The sequence below is a fragment of the Acanthaster planci genome, linkage group LG19 (assembly GCF_054643075.1).
Source record: "Acanthaster planci isolate LZ-2023a linkage group LG19, COTS_SCS, whole genome shotgun sequence".
In the NCBI taxonomy this organism is placed as follows: Eukaryota; Metazoa; Echinodermata; class Asteroidea; order Valvatida; family Acanthasteridae; genus Acanthaster; species Acanthaster planci.
This window is the reverse complement of record NC_141795.1, coordinates 6,145,720-6,164,142: the sequence shown is the minus strand read 5'-3', so window position 1 is coordinate 6,164,142 and position 18,423 is coordinate 6,145,720. Positions and strand designations below refer to the sequence as shown.

Here is an 18,423-nt window from a genome sequence, read left to right as displayed (position 1 = left end):
CAAAGATAAACGACAGATGAATAGCAACGCATTATAAATGAGATAGTGCGATACTTTCTATGCAAAAAGATATTCTTGGATACAACAACATCTACAAAAACCGCTTTTAGTCAGGTTATTGGTTATCTATTGGAATAAAGCTGAGGAATTATTAAACATCCCAAGGGTAGTTCCAGAAATTAGGGGTCCAAAACATTTGTGTGTCCCTGTTACATCTGACCTTTGTTATTTGACATGGAAATATTACCGGAATTGATTTCAAACTATTACTGTTTGTTTAGTAAGGAATTTGCACGAATCCATCACTCTCGGAAATTTGAAACTTTGTTCTGAACTTACAAAATCGTATGTCAGATGTGACAGGGACTCGAAAAAAAATGGACCCTTAATTTCTAGAATCAACCTGCAATAAAGTCAGCACATGACATTGTTGTGGACATTTCTATAGCAATACGTGTAAATACTCATGACGAAAAACATCCATGCAGCATTCGGTGCGATGGAATATTTTTTCTTGATACCCTATTGCATCCAGAATTTCAGTCAAATTATTTGGAGAAAAGGGGGGAAAAGAACAAAGTTATAAATGACGTCAGTCAATCACTTGCATTCTTGTGATCGAAGCACTTTCGTGTGGACGCGTCTTTTTACAGGTAGGACAACAGCACTCTCTATAAACGGCCTGTAAGCGGATTTTTGTATTCTCGGTTCTTGTTCTCTCAGAATGAGATCAAAGTCACAAAAACCTTCGGCTTAGTTTAGTTTCCCCGAAGGAACATAACTTAATCACATATTTCTATTACTAAGTCATATATTTCTCTCACGACGCTGGCATTGCTGTTGGGCATAAGGCACTTCATTTTTATTATGGATTTGTTTTACCTTAAAATACTAGCTTTCAATGTCGATTCTGATTAACGATTGTTTGTGATTTCGTTTATGAGATCATGATTTACGTACGATGGTAACACTAGGCACTTAGTTAATACCGTTTAACTGAACTTCTGGCACACATTTACACCACTGGGTCTACCAAGCCTCGGGTCTCTGTCAGCACATTTTCTCGATATCCCCAGTCCTGATTAGATTTAAAGGGCAAGGTGAAATGTCTCAAAACAAGCGCCATCAACGTTTACGTTTTGTCAGGTCAGACTATGGCACTGAATGATAATTGAGCACGCGACTGGTGAAGTTTCATATTGTTTCACCCCCATAGGTAGCACAGTGGCAATCTCACCCATTTTATAGCCAGTTGTGGAATGGCTAAAGTAAAATAATCAACTAGAATAGAATGCTGGAGCAAAAAAAATTAAATGCTGACGGAGATAAAAATGTAAATAACACTGGTAATCCATTATAACTTCAATAAAATGAAATTCAACTACACAATACAAACCTCTTACACAAACAAAAATCAAACAAGTCACAGAAACAAATCTACATTCTAAAGTACCATTAAATCATAATACTGGCTTGCTAATATTAAATCATTTCAAAATTAGGCAAGGATTTATCGTTGGCTAGAAATCACCTTTATCGGCGCATTCATTTTACAATAGTAACAAAGCGACGAAATAAAAAACCAAATGTGGAAACGCGTGAAATACGCGACATGTGAACGATCACATTGACTTGATTGCCAAGAAACAGTTTGGCTAGCGACGAGATGGAGTAATCTCTTTTCACACATTCCTGTCGACTCTACCTTCCCGAGATATGAAGAGGCTGCTTGAAAAATACTTGACATCCACACTTATGTATAATTATTTAAAGCTAATATGAGAGCAGCAAACAATGACATCAGCACTACTTGAGGTGACTGCAGGTGCTTGCGAGAGGATACAACGAACGAATATGAGCATGAATTCGAATCCACCAGTTGACAGACTATGGTTTGTTCCATTAGCAGCGGCACATTATCAACCACTCAGCCTATCTCACTGTATGCACAACGTTCCCTCCTCGCGATCAATCATTTTCGGGTTAATTTTACTTTAGTTCCTTGCACGCAATGCACCTTAGGCCCAAGCCTATGTAGGTTCTGTATTAATGAGTTTTAGGGAATGCTGGAATTAGTCAATCATAAATTACACATCACCATCAATTAGCTAGATGATTAATCGGCGCCAGGCTCAGTGCTTCCGTATTTGTGCGTGAAGTTCAGTTGAAAGAAGGGATGAACTTAAAATTTATTCAATGTTTTATTTTGTGAACAGAAATGTCGTCTTTGCAATGGTTGGTTGGATCTAGACGTCAACAAAATTAACCAGTCCTAAACTTCATTACCATGGTGTTTCTGGGATCGTCAATGCGTATGACTTTGGCGCTGTGTGCCTTTTGCCACAATCTACCAACTCCGGGGCTCGGAAAGGGATCAGCCTTGAGCAAAAGCACCCCCTAATCGGTTGAAAAAGAGCCACATTGGTTGGGGTTGTTTATTTAGTTGGTAGCGATGCGACTCCAACGCTTATGTTTCATAGTCGTTCGTGAACCAGCGTTGCGCAATACTACCAAAGGAGCCTCCGTTGCTAGAAAATTTGCGCCCTCTCTTGGTCGCGCTCGGGGTTCATGGGCTGCAGCAACGCTTGGGTTACTGCATAATTCATTCTGTTCGCTGACAAAATGACGATGATACCGTCTGACGCATACATATTCCCGTCGAAGTCCCTATCGGCCACCGAACCTCCTCTGCCCCGCAGCAAGGAGAACAACGAGAGTATCTGCGGCACCCACTCGACCCGTGCCAAGTGGCTGGGCACCGCTCTGACCGACAGGGCCCAGCGGACAACATGGACTCGGCCCGATTGCGTACCGATGTGATTCTAGTGTCTGGTTACCCCGAAAAGGAAATTATTCTAAGTAACTTTTCCCACGATTCTTGAAACAAGGCATAAGGCGAATAAACAGAGAGAGGAGGCGACGCTGTGTCGTTATTTTTGGCGCCACAGACTTTTGTTTTTGGAAAGAGAGAGGGTTACTTGGAACACTAGTTTTCATGAAGTGAATTTGAATGCCTGCCAGCCACAGTAATAAAAACATCAATGATCATCTAGCCAACAACCATAACAAGAAAACAGTCATCTGTCCCCCCCCCAAAAAAAAACAAAACCAAAACCCGGTGGCAAAGAAGAAGTTATACACAAAATGCAGAAATACGATACTCATACTGTCCAGTTAACAAACTGCTGTAAAGATTATTATCGAGTATGGTGGAAGTTCTGTATTTTTCTCATGCCCTACAAATACAAGCACATCCAGAAGTAAATACTTGATCTTTTGCACAATTTAATTTGAATGAATTTTAACTGTAACGATTTAAATGGTAACGACTTCATATACATGCAACATGCAGTGTTGTATTGGAGTCCATCGTAAGTCCCTGGAAGTCCCTGTAAATCCATCACAAGTCATTCAATCTGAAGCCAATTCTCAAGCTTTTCATAGGAGCCGTTTTTTTTATCATTGTTCACCCGTTTACCAATGACCGACCTTGTAAAGGGGCTTATGACTGGACTTGTTAAGGGACTTGTGAAAGGACTTGTGATGGACTCAAATACAACACTGGCATTATGTCCTGAAAAGTGAAGAACAAGGGCATTGCAAGACCATTTAAATTTAAACATCTCAACTAAACCAAGTATAAAATCGTATAAAATTACCCTGATTTTTTAAAGTGGCAAACTTAAGGTGAGCATATACATGTACGCATCTGTTGAATTCGTCCCTGCCAGTTTTCATTGACGTTATTTTTTACATCAAGAACCTTTCCTGAGAGTATACGGCAGATAATAAATTAAATAACATCCAATATGTGCATTTCATTCAGGTATAACCACTTTTTCTGGTAATTATGGTACAGGTAATTATTTAATAAAAGGAGAATAAAAAATACACGAAAGTTGGCGCACTTTAGGAAGTTGTTGTTACCGGTTCTTGGTCGTATATTTGACGTTACTTACGCGATGCTTCCAATGCTAAGATACTGCGCCAGACGGGTTGATCCAAGGAATACTTTCAATTACTTCGGATAACGAGTTCTCTTTGAGGATTCCATATTACAGCAACCCCTCTGATTTAAAGAGAAGATTCAAAATGCTGAGGTAAAACTAAATACATCGAATAATAACGAGTGGTATGTGATGCAGTTCTTTTGAGAGAACTTGATAATCTTCTCAAAAGAATGTCCATATGATGCAAAGCTTTTTTTTGTAAACGTCTGACCATGGTCAGTAGGAAGAAGAGAAACGTTACATATCGGTAGAAATAATGGAAGACCGAGGACGCATCACACGTCTTTCCTGAGAGGACTTCAACGTTCGCCATGCGCACACTTCTCGCTATTTGCGTTGATCGGATCTCGTGGGGAAGGTGGCCCAGCGAGCCTGGAGGGCCGACAGCTCCAAGGCCTCCAGGGAGGTTGAGGTCCATGCCTTAGAATAGGCCTACTGTAAAGTGCGTTAAGAGCCAGCTACCTCGAAGTACAAGGAGCGTGGTCTAGCTGTGAGCGCTGTATGGGTTTCTATATCAGTAAAAATCAAGGGGTTGCGAAGTGTACGAGAAAAAGTCTGCCTAGATACAGAAAGAGATAGAGAAAGCTGTGAGATAGCTGTTTTTATTAACTGTGGTAAGTTTGCATGTATAATATCCCTCGTTTTACTCAAGTCATGGTTCAACCCTTGAAAAGAAAACTCATGACATGTATGTCTTATGCGCATCGTCATTTCTCGCCGTCCTGCCAAGGTGTACTTGTCACATATACATATATATACTGGAAATAATAGACATGATGTTATACAACCAGTTCAATAAACTGAGTGTCAGCATGTAATCTTTTTAATCTTCTTAACCTTTTCACATATTTTATCATTTGATTAAAAGAATTCCAGCAGGTCACGCTTAAATAGATAATATGGAGCTAAACCTGAGTCGAATATCAGAAATAAATTGTATATAAAGAAAAGATCCGACGTTGGTGTTGGTAGATTTTTTCCCTTGTCATTCCCAGGGTAGTCTCCATCGGGAAATGAGCTACAGTGCTCCCTGACTGGCGTGCCTGGTGCATCCAGTGAGATTCTTGAGATGTGGACGAAGCGTGCAAATGGACGTGATGTATCACATTATCTTGAGACGTCGGTTCTCTCCTGCTCGTTATGTTAAAGATGGACTGTACACCATGCAATACAAGACATGTACTTGTCCAAAAATCTTCAACATTTTTCTAAAGTTTCTATTTTTGCTGCAGCTATCCTCTATTAAACGAACATTCCTCATTTTTCTTAAAGGGTTTCAAAAGATGTAAACAAAATTATTTCTATAAAACAATGAGAATTTTATAAAGCTTCTCTTCTATGATTTTTTCTTACGGGAAGGAGGAGAAACCAGAAATTCGACATGTGGATAATCTTTCTAAGACGTGGCACAGAGGCGTACCAAAACACATCAACTAATTAACTTTTGTGTGCTGCCTTGACAACGGGTCGATGACCGAAACAAAAGTGACTCCCGTGTGCCTGCAGGTAATTCTTCGTTGATGCAAAATCATATTCACTGGCTCAAGCCGGGTGGATGTTGTTGTGTGAGGCTCAGACTGGTCGATGTTTTGACTCAGCAAGTTCGTGAAATGAAGTTGTCATCGATTCACATGAACTTGGCGGTGAATATTTCGGGAGGTATCATCTTCATCAATGGCATGATACCTGTGACAGACGTGAAGTATGGAATCTCTGAGACTGTCTATTTGGATAAGACGGTTACATAATTTTGATAAGGTCCAAAAACGTCGATATTAAAATAGCACCCAGAAACTCATGCCGTTGTTCTTGGATAATATGAGAGTTTTCTAAACAGGATGCAGTTCCAGGCACAGTTTAAAATTGCTAACGTTTTCATTGCTCTTTAAAAATATTGCGAACAGAATCGCAGCACGTGCAGCAATATCTGATAGAACCATAATGTGATCGGTCACATTAATTAAATACATAACAAAAATACCAGCACATCAATATAAATCCCATAAAGACGTCATTTTCTAAAGGTTCCTGTTGGGGGATCATCAATCGACCTAGAACAGTAGAATAAATTGAATACCCCAATTTGGAAACCAAACAACTTGTCTATGAAAGAACATATACCCATTAATTTAACCACTAACAAGTAAAGCATTTGGCACGCACGTCACGTCTTCCTGACTGAAATTCTTATGAAGCAGACGTATTACCATGTGACGTCTTTCCAGCGGGAGCCTCCATGAAAACAACTTGTACATCTTCTTCATATTTTCTTTATAAATTTCTATCAATTTTGTTATTTTCTCCGTACTTATATTTCAAGTAATGTAAACATGGTATTTAAACACTCTTCTGCTACATGGGTGGCACTCTGTGACCATGAAACTAACTTTGTAAACAGGGGTCACCGGTCGTCTCGTCTGTCTGAAAAATCAATAGAGGGCGCTCATCAATCAGGAATACTATGTTAAGTGATAGGCCTTAATCAAGTAGGCGCAAATTCGATTGCTAAACAAAGATGGTCAGAATGACTAGATAATCACAACCATTATAGAGGTAATTAACAGTCATCTTTAGCCGCGCGTTACGTGTCATGAAATAAAAACCCGTTTCCAAGACCACATGGGCTTGATTGATGGGGTTGCGGTATGAGCGGCAGTGCCAGTCTCGATGTGAATTCAAGAGGCCAAGCCTATAATTGCACTTTGGATTGCTACAAATGAGACAGGTACGGCAGACATAACGACAAGCCAAAGCTGGTTCCGGTTACTCCCCTACTTATGCGCAGACTGGTTGAGGGCAAAGTCATTCAGCTTTCATTACCTCTTTCTAAACGTGGAGGGAGTCTGCCTCAATTTTAAAATTGTGATTCAATGATATATTAATAAGAGCGGTGTAGCAGCTGGTTTTTTTGATGGTTCTGATTATTTTCATTTTGTGGAAATGAACAGCTTACAAAGAAAATATCATTTCGTGAAAAAAGTGAAACTAACGTACTTGGGAAGAGTCATGCTAAACGGCATGGACAATGGAACGGTTTTTAAAGATTTCAGGTGCATGGAATCCTTTGAAGTTTTCATACACTCTACCACCATTAAATTAGTTTGCAGGAATAGTAAAAATTGGCATTTCTGATATTCGTGAAGAAAAAGAATCTAAACTAAAATTGAGCTACCGATCTTTTGAATGCGAAGAAAAGGATGAATTAAAAAACAGGTCAAATGTTCGGACTGTTTTGCCCAAGGAGAGCACCTCACTGGCTAATTTACTACAGAATATTAATTGCACCCCACCTTTCTTTCTGTCCCAAGTCACTCGAGACAGAGTATGATATATGGGGCACTCAAGTGGTTCGTATTTCACTTGGCTATTTCGTTTGTCGTGTTGCAAGGGACGTCAAGTGTAGCTTGACTATAACCGGTCAAAAATGCCCCAGGCCAGCCAATGCAACTGCAAATGGAGCTAATTTATGGGAGATTTCTGGGGAAAAACAGAAAAGTCTAATCAACAATCTTCTCTGCAATGTGCGTGTGTGTGGGGAGGGGGACCCATCATTGGAAGTACGCATGGTGCCTTGAATAACAGAAAACGACTTACCGCGAGGGTACATTTTGGAAAGGGTCACATGACGGACATGTTGCTTTTGGGCTGTTATTGGATTGTGGATGTTTCCAGCAATAGGTATGGCTAGATTTACAAGTTGCATGCAACGTTCAGATAATAAACAACAAAAAACAAGATTACCTCTCATTTTTAAATGTTATTTGGCACTAAATTACACTTTGACTGACCTCAGAAATTTATGACAAATAATTCTTTATGAGGTTAGTCACAGTTGACTTAAATGAGAAACATCTGAAAGTCCCCTTACGTTTGTTTTCTCTAAAATAAAGCCAATTAAGATGTTAAAAGTGATCATTCTAGTGGAGCCAGTTTGCTATTCAAACAGCGCATGACCAAAATGAAGCGCGTCAGAGGTCATTTGGTAACAGCAAAATGTGCGCGCGAGGACTGTCTATCGGCGAGGTCATACGCCGACTCGCACGCATGCTCTGTTCCCAAACTACCTAGCCTTTTTGAAACCCTGAACTGGCTCACTGTATGAGCAGCCCGCCACGATGGGCACTGGCAGGACTTACTTGGTTCACTCTTTGCCATTGCTGATTTTAGCCAATCTGTACTGATTTCTGCCTTGTGTAGCATCTACACATCGTACATGTCCAACAACCCCAGTGCATAAATTGCACGAACATAAGATCATTGACAATCGTACTACATTAAACATGTATTTGGAAAAGCTACTGAGTTTGCCGTAAGGGACAATTTCACTGACGATGAAATTTCTTCATTAAGCGCGAAGTTAATTATAACTGGCAATGATTCCGTCTGTGGCTGGCCCTGTGTTTGAATAAAGGTTAAGCGGTTGGATGTAGGGACAGGCAGGCGTGTGCTCTTAGCACTATGGTTGGATAACTAACTTGTTGTGATGCCTGAAAAAAATGTATTCACCGACGGCTGGAAGATTGATCACTCAGTAATGAGCAAGGGGCTAAAATGATACCAAAACTCCGTCGGGAGGCTGAGATTTGTTTTGTTGTAATACTGCAAGGTCTGTAGCAAAGGACCAAAGGTTGGATTTATACCAATAATAATGAGACACATTCTATCTTCGTCAAATTGTAAGGAAAGCAAATCCTCCTGGGACCTCCGTTGCTTGCTGAAAAAGAAGCTTGTTTTTCCTTGCATTTGCCAGATTTTTTAAGTATTCTGCTTTCCTCAAAACAAGTTTGTTTACAAACAGCGGCAGCGGTGTGTTTGTGATGTTCACATTTCTTCCTTTGCCATGCATAAGGTCTTTGTGACATCGCAACGGTGTTTTTGCTCGGATACGTGTGATAAAAATACATTTCCTTTGGACTGTGAATGTTCCATTTCTACCCACGAAAGTGTGCTTGATGAGCATAAAAATGCAGTATTAATAAGATTCCGAATTACAGAATGCTGCTGGCATTTTAATAACTAATTATTTCCACGCTGCTCTCTCCCAACAAAACACTCAAACTATGCAAACACGCCCGACTATCTGCGTGTAAGGCAACTTGAAGTCGTTGCAATCTAATTCCCACATTGTGTATGAACGTCAACGTAGGAAACGCGAATACTGACGAATGCTTTTTTGTCTTTGGGTAGTACTCGAATATCACTAATCTGACGTTCGGTTCAAACGTTATAAATACTCCGTAAGAATAGGATTGTTCATCTGTTATGAATGTGAACCATTTAAAGAAAAAAATCTTTATTATTTCCCAAACGTTTCATTCTGTTATTTTGCAGAGTCGTGGACTCTGTCATTTATTTTACGTTCGGTGTTTGATCTATTTCAAGCTGAGGAACGCGACAAGATGGGAATAGACACCAAAGGTACGATGTGCACAAGAAGGCCACCCAGAAAAAATGACATGGGTGTGAAATGACACACTTTGGGACATCTATACGTCATCGCGATGTCTAGCTAGGTTCTTTACCTGTACCCAAAATTTTTTCACAAAGATCAACAACTGACCATAAAACTTTAGAAACATCCACAAAAATATTATTACTTGCTTGAACACTTTTTTCAATAAAATAACATGAATGATTCAGTTGAAAGAACATAAAGGTTGCCAACAGAACCTTTTTATCTCGACAAAAGTTCATCACCGAGGTTCCCTTTAGCCCTTGTAATATCTAGTTGCTGCGGAAGCCGCTGAAGGTTCCCACTTGATGTCTTTGACTTGAGAAAGATTGTGGGTTATTGTCACCCACTCAGCCCCGGAGTCAGGCCTCGCTTTCCTCGTCTGACGAATCAGCGGATTGGAAGGGCACTGGGCTATGTTTACCAAGCGGCTGGCGTACGATTGCCTCTTGATATCAACAGAGTGATTTCCAGCATCCACACGACTCACTTCACTGATGATTCAACTCCGTCTTGTTACCTAACGGAATAATGTAAGTACCCTAAAGCCAATCCTACAAGAAGACTGGATTTCTTCCAAAAACGTGCCAACACCGGAATAAAATCACCACATGTAAAATAATCCAAAGTAATAATTTCAAGAATAAAATAAACCGGATAGACTTATATAATTTTACAGATTAAATTTACACTCCTGAATAAAGGCCAACCATGAAATCCATCAAATAAACGTTTGATCTTTGATAACGCATTTAATACCTAGCCCGCCGTACAAATTTGCTATGCCGACTGAATGATGCCACAGTGTATTATACAAATTATGTATGTATCGTAGTGCAAAAAATACATTCAATGGCTTGATTTTCAAGAATTCATTCCTTTAATTTCAAAAAGAGACAACGTTGTAATCTCAAGTTAGTAACAGTCTGTGCCCGCGCGCATGAGGTCATGCACAGTTGCCGCTAGCGTAGCGTTTCACTCGTGCTTGTTAGGTGTACCAGTCTCATCTCGTTTGATGCTATCTCAGCCAATCTCGGTAAATTTATATCCTGGTTTTGCAATTCCAACGGCATCCCAGAGTCAATCTATTTCACAAGGTGTGTTTGCTTTTACTCCTTGGTTTTAATTCTCTCATCCTCAGGTCTTCGCCGCTTATCTGATGGTATATTGGATTTTTTTCTTGAGGAGCAACATGTCAATGCTGTAATAAAGGGTCAGTGTGACTTGGGAACTACTAATTACTAACCTGTGGACTGCAAGGTGCTATGTGCGCGTGTTACTTTGATTTCGGTTCTGTACCAGGCGTTTCGCGACTATGGTTCAGTGATACGTTTGACATAGCTTCATCAAGCTTCGTTTTGCAATAAAATACCATACAATTCAATTATGCCAAGAAGAGCTTGAGCCGAGACAAAACGCATCATTATGCAATCAACTTAGGATATAGCCTACTTTTGCAGGTCTTCAATCCTATGTTGATTGACCTTATGAACTTCTTGCCCTCGCAAGTTCTTAGAACTTGCTGATGGTTCTGTAAAGACAGTAACCAATGACATATGTTACAATGTATGCTATACTCCTGTAAAACAACAACCCTTGACAAAATGGTTGGAACACCCCCCGTTCAATGTTGCGGCCATTTATTGGACCAAGATTCGGCCCTACTTACCCAATGAGAAACAACTTTGACAGGGGGCGAAGGGAGAGGCATGTTCCAATGAGTTTTGTCCAGGATTGTAGCCATGACACGATGCTAACCACTCTATCTTTCATCACTTTACACCGACCTACATCAGCGAGTACTTCGACCTACATATGCACCTTCGGCGCAGCATCAATTAATTATCAGGGAGTTTCAAAGGCAGACTTCACTGTCCTAAAGTCAAGTAAAACATTCAAGGGGACCATCTGCGTGAAGTTCTTCTTTTCCCCACTGGTTACTGAAGAAGTTTAATACGTACCTGGTTAGAGCATGTTTATACGTAAGGGTGTAAAAACTTTTAGCAACATCTGAGTTCTTCGATTTCATAACGTCTGGGTAAAGCTGCAACAATATTAGCAAATTTTCAATATGAATTTAGAAATAACTACAGGCTGAAATGGCCTATGTTACTCATTAATGTTTGGGAACTGATAACCATGACCACTGATGGAACAGACCCCTAGTTCTGTTAAAAATAGTTTTCCTCCAGGGTCAGTGGAATGTACAGTTCACTTTAAGCTTCAGATATGACAATTCCAAGCAGAATTTCGTACAAGCCACCTCAACCGAAAATTTGTCTATGGTTAAGTTAATAATATTACTTTTTGTAAGTACAGAAAGCTTATATACTCCTCCTTGCAAATGGTGATTAGGATAATTTGAATTTTTGGAAAGAAATAATGGTCAAGTGCTTTGACTTCCATTGTAGTCGCCAACCTGAGACATTCGTTACATTTCAGGTTGATAGCGATTTGTCAAACAAAAATGAAACGACTGCTACTTTTCTGCTCATCTCTTTAGTTTTCTCCACAATAATCATCGCTTCCCTCCTACATTTATGCATCTACCTGTCAAGATGAAAATGTACATAATGATTTCTGCCTCTCGTACTGATGGATTCCCAGCACGTAAAGTGTTTGTCTCCAGGCACCCCCAGGCTTGGCACGTCAGGCCATTTCAGAATAATCACGACATATCTGACAAAATGGAATAATGTGCAGGCAATTTTAAAGCAAGGTTAATTTCTATAATATATGTAGCGTCTTTCTTTCCCTACAGGTTGAGCACTGTTTACCGAAGGCTTCTGAGCCACTGACTTTGTAAAAGCGACTCGGTGTAAACAAAAAAGGTCTGAGGACAAATAAAACTAATGAAAGATATTATCATATACCTGTCAGCGTGCCTTTAAGGCTCGAGAACGGTCAGTCACCCATGTATCGAGCGAACTGGCTAATTGCCACTCTTCCAGCCCCTGTGATCCTGGGAAAAAAGACGACAAGGCTGGACGAGTGACCGCATGGCTTGCTGAAAGCTTTCTACTATCAAAACAACACGGGACTAAAACCTTATACAGATCGACATCCAAATGTATATATTACTGCTACTTGTCTGGTGGAGAAAGTGGCTAACACAACACTGAATTCTAGACGACAAACTTTACTTTCAAAGAAGACATGACAGAAAATCAAAGAAAACTGTTATTTTCTAAAACTGAAAGCGCAAAGCTTTCTAGATAAAACAAGCAAAGTAAGGAGACATCCTGTCTGAAGAGCCCACGTTAAACATTATTGATTTCACTCTGGTAAAAATATAGGTTTACGGGTTTAAAGTCAAGGAACCCGCTTCTGTTTTGGTAATTGAATAAATTGGCTTGCGTAGCAGACAGCCTCTCCATACTGTCAAACTTCTGATATCTGCAACGGCAGTATAGCTCATGGTCATAAACCGTTGCATATCAAGCCACAAAAAGCAGAAGATCTATTACACAAATCAAACAAGAATGATAAAGCGTCCGCTGCCTTTGGAAGCTAATTTTCGAAATAGCTTTTGGGAATCGGTGGACGGCGTGGTCTATTGTATAACAAATCTTGCGGAGGGACATCTGCAGGCACAGAAAGCCTAAACAAGACATCAGGCATGATTGAAACTAATTTTCTTCTTTTCTGTCTTCTACCCACAAAGGAGCAAAATTGTTTTTCTTGACGAAGTGATGCCCGTGTTTTGACAGTAAACTAGCCAACAGCAAGTGATAAACTTTGGAATGAACTGTATAAGAAACGAACGGCCTGTGCTATTCATCATGATCGTGTTAATCAAAACATGTCTGGCAAGCCTCACCACACGCAAATTGCCAACATTTCAATATACAAAACATGAGTAACTCTATCAATTAATCAAATGCCACATTGTCATGAAACAAATTATATGCACCCAGGCACAAAATCCCTCAGATTTTGGGAGGATATTCATTAACTGATGTTTTCATGCTGCTGTATAGCGCTTGACTGAAATATACAGCAGGAGTATTGTGCACTGACGTTATACATTTTCCACGATGTACATGCATTCTCTTTGATCAGCCAGGTCGACATTGTAGTCTCCGGCTACGGCTTTTTATTGTTCCCTGCCAATAGAGAACATGAAGAATGACAGCCGAGATGCTCCTTTAGGGCACGGCTGCCATTAAATATGGCGCACTGCAAAGGGCTGTGGAAGATTTGACGTAACTCGTAGGAGTTATTTCGACACGTCTCGTGGATATTGCTTTTAAACAATCTGATTTTCATCGAGGAAACAGTTAGCAGGTCGATCGAATCAACGTCGATACTTAAGGTTTCGAGAAGAGTTTAAAAGTTATGTTTTATAAGAGAGGGAATTTAGATTAAAGTCTAAAGTCCGTATGAAGATATTTGCCTGCTTGCAAGCATGTCAGCCAGCAAGCCAACTAGCCAGCTAGTCCGCCACCAACCATCCAGCCAGTCAACCAGCTAGCCAGCCAACCAGCCAGAAAGCAAACCAGCTAGCAAACCAATCAGCCAGCCAGCCAGCCAGCGAGTCAATCAGCCAAGTAGCCAGCAAGACAGCTAGCCAACCAGCAAGCAAACAAGGCCAGGTTCATCGCATCAGTACTCAACTGGCACCAACGGAGAAGAAACCAACGCAACGCAGGAAGAACACCATTCTCCAGGACACCAGTGTCCACGTAAACGGTATCTGGTCCGGACCATAAGCAGATACCGTCACACACCAGTGCAAACGTAACCTGCTTTACCTCCATGCTTCAACGGACAGGCACCGCGTAATCTTCCACTCTTTTATTTCAGGCATCATCTCAGCAGCAGTACAGCACTCATCCTAAAGACGAACAGGGCTGTTCGAAACATCGAGAATACTATCACTACCGATTCTTTTCAAACCCACACTTCTTGAGATGAGATAGATTTACATGTTATACTTCCTAAGATGGGATAGATTTACATGTTACTTCCAAAGATGAGATAGATTTAGGCCTACATGTCTGTACCCAAAGGCTAAGTTTCTACCTTAAATTTAACTTAAAACGATGCAAAACATAACAATACATTGTAAATGTATGATAGAGACATTTACAAATGTTCTGCGTATCTGTTTTCTATTGAATTAAGATTTGTTAAACGTTACTGGTAAAGATACGCAAGGCCATCTGCAGTGAAGCACCCTCAAGAGACAGATGTGGGGTCAAGGTAAAATCAATAATGTTTGTTTTAATCATTTACTAATTCTGCCATCCTTGATATCTCTGCCCTAAATTCAAGGAAAGTTTAAACCAACACTTTACACCTGAGGCTGGTACCAGGTTTAATTAATAATGGTAAACAATTTGTCTTTAAATTGAAAAGGGGCAAAGAAGGAATACAGTCAAGGAAATGATTCAATTAGCAATCAGGAGAGTGTAGAAATTGGTAGAACATATTATAGAAAATGCAGCTTTGAATTAGCACCGTTTGGTGTTAAATTAACACGGAAAGGACCATTGATATCTGTACACAGGTATCACTGCAGTTTTAGCTATGCATCTGTCGGTGATAAGAAAGCAAAGAAATAACCAATGCTGTTGCGCGCAGCTGAGGTAAATTCGACCTCGGGGCTTACAAGGACAAATGTCGGGCAAGCTCATTCAACAAGCTGACGACCTGTTATGGAGATCCGACGGAGAATTATAATTTCATCGACTGACCAAAATGCCAGCCATATCTAATATCCCTACTGAATTACCCCCACGTCAAACAGGTGGTCGGTCCGGTGCAGGTGACGTCAGAATGACGTCAGCGTCTGCCGGCAACGCACACTTCTTGGGGAGATGATCAGACAGCCAGATAAGGGAAAATCCGGTATTACACGTTGGACCATTAAGCTATAAATCACCAGTCAGTCAGCTCTTTCCTTCGCATTAATTCGGTCGTGGTAAGCACGTCTCTTTTTGTGCGATATTTGCGCAGCTACGTTTGTTAATCTGTTTTGGCTACTTAATGATTTCCTGGCCGGAAATGTATGCATACATGAAATAGACGACATACGTCACCAATGCACACCATGCATTGTGTACTACATCTAGAAGAAAAATGTTGTTTTCCTTCTTTCGAAAAACAAGTATCCATGGAAACAAGAAGGGGATATTGATCATTTCTCAAATGTCTTGATGGTTACGCAACAAAACTGGAAGTCAATTTATTTTATAACGAAAGGAAAAATCCCACGGGCTCGAATCTCTAATTATTCTCCTGAGACTATGTTGATGTTAATAACAACTCGTCCCACCTCTCTCTACATGGATATTTTGTAGAGCAGGCAGTGATCAGAATCACGTCAGACGTCTGGCTCCTCAACTGTTCAAACAGAACAGCTCTGTCCACGCGCACTATTGGAGGGCGTCGCTGCCGACAGATTGCCGGTGTACGGTGAAAGATCTCCGTGTTTGCCACCAGTAACCGAAACTACCAGTGCAAACGGACAAAAAAGTCTCATGCGTCAAATCAAAGATCATTAGGGCAGGGTCAATATTGATATTCAAGATGCCACTCACGTCACTCCAACCACATTGTTTCTTATCGATTATTATCCATGATTTCGGCCAATCATTTGGCTCATTAGAAAGATCACAGGTCAGTCAGACTTTGCTGTCCCCCCAAAAAATAAGGCATTCAATCTGATTTTGGATAAATCGGAAAAGGAAAGAAATTGGTTGTAAAGACTAAGGATTAAAAATGAAATTCTTTTTACTAAGCACTATCAAAGAGAAGGAATGTCTTTTCGTCAATCTTCAATTGAGTTCATAGTTATTATATTTCAAAAAAATGAACAAAACGCTTTACGTTCAAAAGGAATTTAACTGTTCGAAAATAAGAACTACCGCCTAAATAAAATGAGATGGTCTTCAAAAACTACATTGTAGCTATTTTACTTATTTACAGAGTAGCATAATTGACCCCAATGACCGGAACAATATTACCAAAGCTCAAACAGTCAAAAGTTATATCATTATGAAAAACCCTCTTGACACAGTTTCCAACTGGTCAATAGTTTTTGGCAAATTACTTACTGCTAATCCAAATATGAAAGTTTCAAGTATGAACCTTCGCTTTAAACGTATACTTCAGACTGCCTATGGGGCTGAGATCTCAGCCTTAAGAACGCCACACCAAGACCAAAGATTTAATGTAATTCTTCGAATTCCCGTGTGCAATTGTCTTTCATCATGATCTGATCAACCTGAAAGGCCTATCCTCCAACTGCTTTTTTGGCTTGGTAACCGCTTTCCGGGGTGAAAGGCCTCACGATGACTTTGCCACATGACGTGCAACACCCTTGTGCCCAAAGTGTTTCAATTGTTGCCGACAAAGGAAGGACTTCAAAACACATCCCCATTTTCCAAATGTTCGTTGGTAAACACTGCCCTGACATGACATGCTGTTTTTTTTTAGCACTAGCTATTCCCTTAGTCGATGACCTCTGAGCCCGCCAAATTGAAGCGAAGAGTCCTCACAACCGTCTTCCTTCAAACTTCAAGTCCGGAAGTGGCTAGTTTGCGGACAGTTTTCTTAGCGGGAGATCCGGGCCTCTGGTTGAGATCTCTGTTGATTTCCCTCTCCAAAGTGTTCGACTTCTTCCGCTTGCAACTTGGCCCGAGTTTCTTTTTAACAGAGTGCACCTCCATGAACTTTGCGATGATGCAACAAGCCGCCGATCTGCTGCCCTAGAATATGCACCCGCCCCTTCTCCCTCAGATACAAACAAATCTTGTTAGCCTGGGCATGACAGTATTACGCCCACATCGACCAGGCATGGCAGGTGGCTGGTTGACGGCGTTGGAAAGCTTGAGGTAATTCAAACGATAAGGATAACAAGGTAGCAAGGGAGAGACGCACTAAAATAATGAGAGGTTATCTTAGAAGGTCGATTCGCAATCCCCTTTGTTAGCAGGCAGACACTTAAAGAGAAGAAAGCTATCGTTTATCTTCAAATCCTGAGCGTGATGTCAAGAAGGGGAAGGTAATTAATCAAATTTATTCATTTATAAAGCTCAAATTCCATGTAATTATGTTCAAATGCGCTTCACAATTAAAAGAATAAACAACAGCGCCTCAGCCAGCCTTCGACGACCCACAACTGCCCACGGAGCACAACCACAGATGGTAAGTGTCGATTTTTTTCGGAGGGAGGAAAAAAAAGAACCTGAGAAAAAAATCTCCCTTGACGCTGGAGAGAATCAAGGAACAACTCTACTCACATTATGGCCCAGACCTGGAATCGAAGTCGGAACCACTGTGGTTGATAGGCGAGTGCTTATATGCATTATAGTCATTCACATCACAGAACTGTTGGGTTCCATATCGCCCAACGACAGTGAGAAACAATTCATAAACTCTTTGACAAAGGCCGCTTCATAGTCGAGTCGAGCCGATGATTGTTTTAGTATAGAGCAGTGTTTGGTTTGGTATGTCTGAATTAGTTGATGCCATTGAAAATATGTGTGGAACAGCCGTAGCCACAGATAACAAAGGCTTGGCTGAGTGTAGGGACCTTTATGGAAGAAAACTAGATTGCCACTTGACCTCTATGATCACCTAAGGTGGTTTTGAATTATCCTTGGCTTTACCTGTGGGTACCACCGCTCAATGCGTCTATAAAGCCTTACCTCACTGAGAGGACGGGCGTCAACCCTCCACAACAGAAGCGGCGCCATGGAGCTAGAGCCACCTGCTCCGAGCCAATAATTACCAGACTGAACCCCACCATGGGATGCAGCAGGGTTTGACCAGTGGCTCTTAGTCCCTCTTAAACCAGCCAAGTTTTATTGACATTGCGGCACACTCCCATTCATCTAGTACTCATCTAACTTAAAGGTGCAAACTTTATGGATGTCGCCTTAATACAGAGACTGAGGTCATTAAAGGACGATAAATTACCGTGACAATTTATGAGCAATACCGTTATATCAA

At 40.7% G+C, this 18,423-nt stretch overlaps 1 protein-coding gene across 1 annotated transcript in view; it reads right to left on the bottom strand.

The window, feature by feature from the left end:
- Positions 1-18,423, bottom strand: part of LOC110980466 (synaptotagmin-15-like) — a 90,677-nt gene that overhangs the window by 62,804 nt on the left and 9,450 nt on the right. The window lies entirely within an intron of this gene.